This window comes from Thermobia domestica, chromosome 3, assembly GCF_964235325.1.
Source record: "Thermobia domestica chromosome 3, izTheDome1.hap1.1, whole genome shotgun sequence".
Lineage (NCBI taxonomy): Eukaryota > Metazoa > Arthropoda > Insecta > Zygentoma > Lepismatidae > Thermobia > Thermobia domestica.
Window position 1 is genome coordinate 113648030 of NC_137456.1, and position 12257 is coordinate 113660286.

Consider the following 12257-nt stretch of genomic DNA (forward strand, 5'->3'; position numbering starts at 1 on the left):
TTAATGGAATAATTGCAAATAATACGATACAGGGTAATAGGATAGCACGTAATTATTTCCATGCTACCATCAGTTTACAGGCATATTATCAATTTGTACGCAATTATTTGGGCATGTGCCACGAAAATAAGGATGCTGAATGTGGTAGGGAATCATTTAGAGCACAAACAGTTTTTTCCTAAATAATTGGAGGTTTTTGTGAACCCGTGCGTTGATGTGAAGTAAAGTTCCTAAGTATAATTAACTTCAGGATTCCCTTTGTGCATTGGTACCTCTGGTATTCACAGTACTTCATATTTTAGTAACAGTAAACCTAAGAATTATGCTGGACGTTAAGTTAAAACTGATACTGAAATATACACTAATTAAACTTTTCATTATGACAGTAACAATACAACAGTATACAATAAGACTAATGAGACATAGCTCAAAGTTATTATTTGCTCATAAACTTTAAGTTTTCTTTTACACAATATATTCTCCAAAGATAAGACATGTATCTAGCAAAGGAAAGGGGAATCTCACATTCATGACACTATCGAATAGTAAGTACTGAATAATTCTCAATATGATTAAGGTTTTACAATAAACAAATATATAAATAAATAAAATCCAAAGATGAGGCAAATAAAATGCAAGCTTGTAAGTTAGTAATATTATTATGCATGGTTTTCTAGAAAATCGTAAAAAACATTTTATAATATAAACTGGATAGTAAAAACATGAAATAACCTTTTATGTGTATATATATATATATATATATATATATATATATATATATATATATATATATATATATATATATATATATATATATATATATAACACTACGATTACATACGCTTCTTATTGAACAAAACTTACATTTAGATAAGGTCTTCCACTTCAAATGTGTTTATCACTTTTGGCCGAAGCAAAAGAGAAAACTAATTTGAGTGAAAACTGAAAATAACTCAACGATCATGTAACTCATATGGTGTTTCTTTACATTCGGAAATAAAGCACAAAACAATGGCATCAAATTCCAAATTATTTAAAAAGAATTGATTCCACAATTTACAATTACTTGTGAACTTGAATTATTATTGTTGTTATTGTATATCTAATATTTGCTACATTAGATGACTTCAACTTCTTTTTCACGCCATAAAAGTGTAATTTCAAAATTAAATATAACGCAAAATTCCAATGGGCACTTGAGCCCACCAGGAGCACTAGTGTAGTTCACGGATATGACTACGCATGAGAATTTGCAGCTAAACACCTAATTTTGTGCAGATTACTGTCATCTAGTGATTCACATATGTATTGTAGAGTGACTGAAAATATAGTAAATGGAAAATGTATATTTTAGTATACTAACAATAATTTGTAAACACTCATAGATTAAGTTAGAACATCAAGAACAACCTTTCGCTGGTGCTATGGGTCAATCAGATAACGAGGCTAACGTGGAAGCTTCAATACTTAATATTCCAGTTCTTTACGTACAAGACATTCCATCGTGTAGGAAATGAATCTCGATACGTAACACTATGCTGAGTACGAAAATTAAGTCGTCTTGCTATATTAACGTAACAAGGAAAATAACATTTATCAATTAAGCGGAATGAAACAGACCATTGAGATAGGAAAGAGAAAATTCGTGAAGTAACACGGTAGGTCTCACCTTAATATATGGCGCAGCTTTTGTTCAGCATATATATTTTTTTTTACGTTTTACGTTTTTCTTTTTAATTTCTTGAGAACTACGCATGATCTTTTACATTGACGCATGTAATTTTGTTGTACCCAGTGGCATCTACCGTTTGGTATATGCCTGATTTATGAACATTCTTTTTACTTTCTTTCGTTAAATGCTAATGATACTTTACAGAATTTCTGTAGCCTGTATCTTCTTCTTGGTCATTCACGCTTCTCAGGACAAACTACTCTTCTACTGAAAATTTTAAAAGCTTAGAACAAGAGACCTTATACAATTTATCATATATTCATAAGTATCCAAGTATTAGCACTTATTGGAAAAAAATAAAACTCAATAGCCATGTACGAAAGTTTTTGACAAATCAGAAGTTTATAAACCAAACTATGTATGTCGCTTGTTGCTACTAATATTCAGAAGTGTGCAACACCTCCCCTTCTCACAGTAGTTTCAATTCTGCTGGATGATATTATTTATTTATTTACTTCAGTATTGTATATATTAAAAATAGTACAAATATACTGCTAACAAGCAATTGCATCAATTGTCTTTTGTCTTTCCTTTCCTCTAGTTTTGTAAATGTATGTATAAAATGTATACCGTCATATGTATATCAGGTGTTATAAAAATGGCACCCAAAGACCACAGAAGATCATTCTACTAGTCAAATGTATACCTTCTTCGTCTGAAGACACAAATTACACTTTGTGGTAACTTCGCAAATAAAGAACCATAGATTAGATCTATCAATCTATCAAATAGTTATATCGATTCTTTCGAAATGGCAGCTAAAGTCGATATTGATTGACACTAGCATCACTTATTAGTGTAGCAATCGATGCAACTGCTTCTTGTTTTCGTAGAGTAATGCTAATGGCTCCAAGTTAATCTGCAACGCTACCACATTGTGAAATTTTGATTCCCCATAGCGGCTGAAGGAGGCTCAGGAGGGCGAACCATCATATAACATTTTCGCTCTTTATTTTGACCTGTAGAATAGTGCTCAGTGGTTCGTGAGCGTTATTTTTAAAACACCTGATATATATATATATATATATATATATATATATATATATATAAATTTCACCTACAAATAATCAGAATCCTTCCGAGTTACAAGAGACCTATGAAGAGTGTGCTTTAACATTTAAACTATATTTAACTATATTTACAATGTAATATATTGTGTAATGAATTGAATGTCTTTATCAATTTCTAGTGTTTATACTGTGAATGATGTGACGAGTGTTTGCGATCTAAGACTTGAATGAACACTGATCCCCATGAGACTCGATAAATTTCTCGTCTTAAATTTAAGAAAAGGTACTATTTGTCTCGACTGGAGACGAGAAATTTAAATACTGCTCCTAAATTGTGACGCATACTTCTAAAAGTAATAATTATACACACAACAGCCACATATATATATTCCTAACACTGGCAAGGATACTTCCAAGAGTGACATCCACTTTCTTGCCAGTGACGCATATACTTCTAACGGTGTCATACTTACTCTTATCAGTAACACAAGGATGGCTCAAAAGTAGGTATACACCCCTGCATTGATTAAGTATAATATTCTAGCTAATGGGTTTATTTTCTTCTGCTGTTCCGAGTTTAAGGTATAAGTAAAAAGGCTTTAAGGACAAATAATAAAGAAACTGGTGGATAACAATAAGAAATTATACGAAATACATTGAGCTGATCAGTACGGGACTGTATAATTACTTTTGGGCCACCTGTGCGTCAAACAGTGACACATACTCCAAACAGTGACAAACATACTTATAACAGTGACATCCATTCGCCTAATAATGGCAAGGATACTTCTAAGAGTGACATCATCAGTAACATATGGTTCTACCGGTAACATAATACTTTTAATAGAAACATGCATACTCCTAACGGTGACGCATGTATTTTTTTTACAGTGGTATACATACTACACTGATATCATACTCCTAACAGAGGCATATACACTTGTAATAATGACACACATTTTCCTAAAAGTAACATACTTATTTTTAACAGAGTCTTCATACTCCTAGCGGTCCCAACTGTGTTGTACATAATCCGTGACGCATGCTCCTAACAGTGACAAGCATACACCTAGAATTGGCATATATACCCCTAACAGAGACTTTCAACAGTGGCATACATGTACTCCTAACAGTGACCATACATTTCTAACAGTAACCACTTTAAGTAACCTAAAATACAAGTTAGCTGGAACTACAGTACATTCATTGAGTAACTTGCATTCATTTTGATTATCATATGAGACTGTTTAAATCATATGCTTTCACTATGTTAAAAGTAATAGAAGATAATCTTCAGTAAATGATTATTTGAATAAATTTAGCCACAATAAATTAGCTAAATGTGCTTTAACATTGAGTAGTTTATAGATCGGTTGCTATAATTACCACAAATGTTTATATAATACAATGATACAAGAATCGTTGTTGCGTTTTGAAGTTGTACACCACAATCCTTGCCTACTCGTTGAATGAAACAACTTTGAATATTTAAACAATGCTATTATTGGAAACAGCACAACATTGACACATTTACTGTGTACATATGTAAAGCCTAGTCCCCCGGTTGAGGATTCCATTTTAGTACCTGTGCTTTTATGGAGGCTATTGTTTTGTCCGTTTCTCTCGGGAACTTTGATGACATAATTTATGTGCTCAATGGAGACGCTGGCTACGAATATACAGATATATTGCCAACTAAACCCAGATACAAAAGTTTCCCCTGTCACATTAAAATCAACATAGATTCAATTACGAGAGTGAATCGTAAAGGTCACTTTCATCCCAGAATATTTTAAATTAAGTCTTCTTCAAGCAAATAATACTGGTTAATTGATTGATTAATTGTTAAATGAATGGACAAACAATCTACAGGGGAGGGAATATGGATAGTAAATGTAAATTTCAAATTATGTTAGTGGTAATTATAATTAAAGATATCTGTTATTTGTTTTTCTCACAAGATGTGTGGAACAATTACAAATTTCAGGAAATTACCAGTTATTTTTGATCTAGATATGATGAGAGACTTGATTATTTAGGGTTAGTTGTTCTTGAGTTTGAAGTTCAATCAATATATCTAAATATTTACACTTCAGTACTTGTTTTGAAACATTTTATCAAAATATTATTTATGCATAATAATGTGGTAGTGCACTGTTAAAAATACTTTCTTAAATCTAAAGAACCGTTTCTTATCTGCGCACCGAGAATATCTTCTTAAAAACAAGAGTTTGAAACTCTCATTAATGAGAAATGAAGAAAAAAATTAAATGAAATCCTTAAGTTTTACGTCCCACGGCTATGCCGGTTAGGCTAAAGGAGACGGTGATGATGATAGATGAGTGAAGTGGTGGAATGAAGAAAGTGGGAGGAAACGGGAGAACCCCGAGAAAACCCACGAGCACGGTGTTTGTCCACCACGAGAAATGAAGAAAAGTAGATGAGGTTGTACAAAGCGAAACGTGAAAATACTGTTACTTTCCTTATGAATGAGAATTGCCAAATCTCATTATCTTGGTACACAGATAAGAAACGGTTTCTTAAATTTAAGCAATTATTTTTAACAGTGCTGTACATGCTACAGATTCTAGTTTTTCCTTAGGTATTTCTAACTGCCTCATCCTGCCACAGTGGACATTTCAAGAATTAATTTTCTTTGTTGCCACAAGGTATGCTCAATGACTGAATAAGCAAGTTTCAGGAAGAAACCCACTGTCTATTCTATTGTCCTTTGCAGCATAAGTGTCCACGATGCTAGACGTAATGATCCAGGGTGCATTTCTACAATCTGGTAGAGGCTGTTGACTATGAAAGATTATTAGACATGATTAATGTTTAGAAGGAAGCAAACTTTTAGATGGAATTATACTTTCTGATAGAAATGTTCAGAAGATACTATTGGTTTTGTTGGCATCATCAGTAGGATATTGCCTCGAATCCATCCACATTCCATCGATATTGCACTAAATAATCCATAAAAATAAACGTATTTCGCATTCCCACTATGTTTACTGTCATTCCATTTGTGAGCTAAATGGAAATCAGTAAAGCCAACTTCTTTGCCTTGAAGTATAAATTTAGACTTTATTTATTTGATCTGTAGATTTACATGCGTACAGTTAAAGTTTCGTGTTCATTTAGCAATGTCTCAGTCCATAGTGCAATTTTATATTATTGTGTTTAACTATTTCTTATTTCCACGTATCATTTACGTGTAACGTACTGATGTCTACAACAAACAATTAGATTCTACTAGTTCATTGATGTGAAAGTTACAATCTGTAAGTCTACTTTTAGTGCTACGGACATTTTGTTAGGGTGTAATAGCTTAAACGAGATGATTCAATCTTTACAGTTAGTAATAGAATAAAGTCCAGTCTTCCTCACAATAATAATGATCATAGAGTCAGAAGTATCCGATTTATCACATTTTCCCGCATATAAACACTATTGTGATCACTGTCTGCACCAGCAAACGTGTCGCTATATATCCGGTTAGTTGTAGCGATAAACACATTGTCAATAACCAATTACAAAAGCAGTCGCATAATGTACTATGGTTCACAATTAATGCACGACGACACAGAAAAACAATGATAATATAAAAATACTACTAAAAAGTGTGAGCACAAACTACGCAAACTCTTGGGTAAATATTTGTAAATATAAAACAAATTCGAGTTAATGATCTTTAGAAGTAATTACGTGGTAATGTATGTACTTTTGCTTATAGGTTAACTTCTTATAAAATGTTATGCCGTCAATCAGCAGAAAGAAGAATTACCTTTTATACATATTTATATTTAAAAAAAGAGTTAATTTCGTCAGTTCATCAATAAAAAAAATGTACAAAAGCCTTATATGAACTATTAGCCCGTTACTGGAAATTAAAAGAATTTTGCCAGTACCGCGGAACAGACAGGGAAAATGTACGAAAATTAGTGTGAGAATCGATATCATAGTGAACATGGATGACAATTTTGTCGTCAGTCTGATAGGAAAGCTAACTTTACGTAAGACTGGTCACTTAACGTGCTTTCTTTAAAAAGAACTTTCTTGAGGAGACCACTACACCTCATTCACATCGAGAAGTATGATCATTAGTATTATGTAAAGGAGTGATTTAATAAACAAATAAATAAATAACACTTACTGATCACCACAATATCAGTTCAAAGGTTAATAGTAGATTAACTAAGTCTGCATTTATGAAGTTGAGTAAGAAGAATTCTAACCACTGTAATAGTTAAAGAAGAATTACAATATTTATATGCTATGAAGAAATATAATTGTAGCCTCGACAATGTTGACTGCGACAGCATATGAAGGCTAGTCCCTGACTCTCAGACTGAGATTTCAGGAATCATCATTTCTAAAAAAAATATTCGATTAGTCAACATTCTCTTATATTTTATTTGGTTGTGGAGTCCTCTTAGTTTCACCTTTACAAATGTTGTTTTCCTCTTTAATTAATTATCAAAGTACATGAGATTTCATTTGTTCCTGTTCCTGCTATAAATTATCTTCTCTGCAGTTATTAACTAAGAAGAATCTTTAGTGTGTACTTTTGAATAACAACATAATGGCAGAACTACTTTACTTTGCACCTCCATCGCAGTTTTCGTAGGTGTTGATCAATTTCCCTTTATTGTGGGGGTACTAAAACCAATTGTTGTTTCTTAGAGGTTGTAAGGTTAAAGGTATAGGAAAGGCATTTGCACATATACATAAACACTACATGTTTATAAAGTGATCTAAAACGAAAGGTTTACTGAAGTGAAAATTGAAGAATGTTTCAATCAAGCATCGTATGTTCTTACTTTTTGTCCCTTACGCAAATTTTAAAAATCGCATTTGTGAGTCTTATTCTTAATATATGATTTGGAAATTTACTGTGTTTACGTTTGTGTCTGCTTTTTCGTTTGTATTGATGTACAAAACATTTTCATGACCAAGAAAGTGAATGAAAATACATTTAAAGAAATCTGAAATGAAATTTTGGTCACAATATATCACCAAGAAACGAGCGCCCACTATTCTTCATTGGCAAAAGTTTTTCGAAAAAGTTCGTTTCCTTTTTATGAGGAGGAAAGTTTCTCATTATATATACAGTCATTAAGGCGAAGGAGAAGTAGAAGTGGAGCGAGTAGTGCTAAGGAAAATTAGAGCTATAGCTATTGCTTATATTTTTAAGTCGAACTACTAATTAAAACCAGAAGTTAATTCATGTGTATATTTGAGTTGTCTTTGTATTCTGGAAAGCACACTAGCTAGGGGGTGTCTTCCTTTGTGGGTAGATATGTGGATTGAATTGTTGTCAACAACTCAGCTAACTTTGATGTCATATACGCTAAAAACATCAAGTAATTGTTCGATACGAGCAGTTGTCACAGAATTATTTAGATAATATCCTTTCATTCTTGAATTTAAGGATTCAGCTCTCCTGGTGTATTTAGTTTACGGAATTTTAGTTACTTTTATCTATAAAAGAAGAAATCCTGACTGATTTACTGACTTATCAATGCCCAGACCAAAGTGCTTAAGCTAGGAACTTGAAATTAGAATAGTTCAATGGATTTGTGATGTAAGATACAGCTACGAAAGGATATTTGGAAATTCAACGTGCAAGGGTAAACAGGGATTTATTATTCTAAGATATTCTCAGTCGATACTCCTTGAGGTATTACTTCTAGAGGGATTAAATTCGGTTTTTGGACTCTCAATTTAAAATATTTATATATATATTTCAGTGTTATAGATTAAAGAGGAATGATTAATGGAAGTCAATTATTGTGAAATTAAATTTTTGTGCTATTCCACCGGGGATCGAGCCCAATCGCGGTATATGTATATATATATATATATATATATATATATATATATATATATATATATATATATTCTATGTGAAAAGTGCAGAAGGAAGGTCGCAAAATATTACCCGTAGTAATACTTCTGTAATATATAGAGAAAGAATTGAAGTGTGTGTAATTAGAATTGAAATTCACTACTATTGAACATTGTAGAATTGGTCCTTAGTTGCATTGTAAATGAACGCTCTGAAACAAGAGAAGAAAATTGCAAGCATTGCAAGAATGTTAGAAAATGTTACCACTTTTATTTTAATTATCCAAAATATAAATAATAATTTTGTATGACAATTCATGTTTATTGCGTAGTCTATTTAAAGATAAGCTCGTTCCATGAAATAAGCGTACAGGAGTTCAATCATTTAGGTTTCAAATCATATTGGTATGATTTTGTTACTTACGACTAAACAGCAGTTTCTTGTAGTCTTTCTTTTCCTGCACAGACTATATATATAATGTTTTTTGTCTTGGATAAAAGGTAGCAGGTCTAAAAATAAACACTGAAGGAAAATGAGGAAAATTCGATGAAAGTTGTAAATTTGTGTTTGTCTTTCAGCTTGAAGTTCTAAGCCTACGAGAGATAAAAGGAAGAAAAATTGCCAAAATTTGACTCCAAAGAATGGATCTATCCCGGTTAAGCCCAGGCCCTGACCGTGACATTTAAAGATACCTATTCTCTCTCTCTATCTCTGTTTTAGTCCTCGCTTTTCTTTCACCCAGTATCTGATCTGTTCACTTGGCTCACGCACGGCGCATGAGCACATCAGCTATCTCTCTCCTCTGGTTTTTCTATGACGTCAGTTCGAACAACAATGACGTCATTGAAAGACACGTGGCGCGAGTATAGGCCATGGTGAAAGAGTCAATCCTCTGCTAATACACAAGCGAAATCAACTGAAGATGAAAAGAGGAGATAAAGTTGATTGACCGAAGGATTTAGGTCAAAAGATTGCTCTTCGTTACGTTACTCCATCTCGTAGTTTTATCAAAATGTGTAATTAAAGAAATTTTTTCTTTTTTCATCTATTCTATTATAATAAAAGAGTAAAAATAACTCACCACCGCCCAAGCTTTACAGATATGTTCTTTTGTTTTAAAAGCAAGGACTGAGAAAGTATCTTTTGAAATGCGTATCCTTAGGAGAATATATATATATATATATATATATATATATATATATATATATATATATATGTGTGTGTGTGTGTGTGTGTGGTGTCAGTTTAAAATGTGTACCAAAAATAGAAGATCTCATAGTTCCCTGAAGTTAGGGAGATCATACTTGGCACATAAACTCTTAATTCAAAATAATTTTAGACTTTTCCAAAATTTCGATCCTAAAGGGTTCTATAATGTGTAAATTTCCTATTCTTTACTCAGAAAATTCCTGATGTGAAGGTTTCGCGTAAATTAAATGTCTGAATTTTGGCTTATAGTCTCAATCAAAAATAAGAGAGCACATGTTGCAGCATTTTCAAAAATTTCTCTTCTAAAGAGAAATAAAGATTTTTTTTTACAATATTTATCTTTTTGTTTTATATTCACTGAATCTTATTTTTCCCGTGCAAAGAACTGACACTTTTGTGAGCATACAGTACTATATAAATTTGGTTTAATTTTTCACTTTTTCGTTTCTATTTTTATAAAGTTTTGGAATTTTACTCATGAGAAATTATGTTTAAATTATTTTAAATAATGTGATCAGTCCTCCGTATGCAATTAATAATAATTTAAGTAAATTTTTGTTGTTATCGTTAATATTATGAATATTAATAGGCACCCAAATGACGCAGTTCAGTTAAATGATTTATGACAACGCATTGGGTACTAACGGGATTATTGATCAATTACTTGTCTGATTTACTTATATTTATGCGTTTTGTCAGAACCGTGACTAACTAGATGAGTCAAGTACTTTCGTCACTTTCACTGTCAAAACAAGTGCAAAGTTCGAAAAGGCACATTTTCAGTTAAAATCGAAACGTCTTTTAGATAAACATAACATATGTCAATGTATGTTTAACTTTATTTTCTTGTGAGTTCCTCGTGGCTGAGTGATTAGTGTATTCGCCTTTTGGCGTTGGAGATGCGGATTCGGTTCTCGGAGGGAGCTCACGTAGTTCGTATCCCACGTTAAATTGTGGGTCCACGTCTCACATACCCTCACATACTGAAAGGGATGCTAAACTCAAAATCAAATCAAACTTTGTTTCCTTGTAAATATGTTTCCTGATCTTCTTTATCTTTGATTAGTTTCGCATGTAAATCACTTTCTTTCAGAGATTTAAACAAAAAGGTTCAATTTTCTTTTTTTTCTATGATAATCTTAATCGTTCAACACAAAACATAATCATTGTAAGTTCCATATGTAGCGTATGGCTTTAAAACTTACGGGAAATAAATAATACAGGAAAGACTGACGGAAACACGTCATGCCTAACTTATCCATATTATGTGACCTACAGCTTAAATATTTCAACTACTTTAATGAGTTCGCAGGCGTGGTGGCTCAGTGGTAGAGCGTTCACCTCCGGTGTTTGGGGTCTGTGGTTCGATTCAAGCTCGCGCTGTGTGGACTTTGTGGTGGACAAACACCGTGCTCGTGGGTTTCTTGGGGTTCTCCCGTTTCCTCCCACTTTCTTCATTCCACCATTTCATTCATTTCTCACCATCGCCGTCTCTTTTAGCCTAACCCGCATAATCATGGGACATAAAACTTAAAGATTTCATTTCATTTTTTTTTTACTTTAATGAGTTTTTTTTTTTTTTTTTACTTCCTGCACCAACAATCGAACCCAGCTACTAGACCAAAAAGTAGGGTTGCCAATGGCATTAAGTCTGAAATTCTAGACCGGAATTCGTTATCACAAGTTGTTACCCAATGAAGTCACGATGTTAGATCAGCACAAAATCCTACATTGCTACCGGCGACCGAAGTTGGAGGCAATTGACACCTTAGACTTGCACATTATATTATTATTGTTAGTAATAATAGTAATAAAGTAAGTAAATATGATGTGAAACACATATGTGACAGTACTTACATGTCGGTGCCGTGGTGGCTGAGTGGTGGAGCGCTCACCTTCAGTGCTTTGGGTACCTGGTTTGAATCCATAACACTCCAAGTGGGCTTTATGGTGGACAAACACAATGTGAGTGAGCTTTCCAGGATTCTATTATTTCCTTTAACTTTTTACACTCCGCCATTTCGTTTATTAACATCACCACATTTGCCTTACCATCGGTGCATAACCGTGGCGCGGTACAAGTCATCACACTAAACTTTCATTTCCCAATTCCTTAAAATAAATTATGTTATGCAGCAGTAATTAATGTAACATTTTCTTTTGAAATACGAATAAGCTCAGCCCCAGAAGTAGACTACACGTTTCATGTTAAACGATTTTTTCATAAGAAATCACTTATTTTATATTCAAGCTTATCTAATGACATATTTGTTTATAAAATATCAATAAAATTAAATGTGTTATGTTTGAGAAAAGTATAAAAAATAACTAAAAACTCATTTCATGAGTAAACTACACCTTGTGCATGTTCTCATGGAAGTAATTCAAGCATACATTACAAGACAATTACTGAGACGTTTATTTATGAAATAGGAACAAAATCATTTTAGTCATTCTT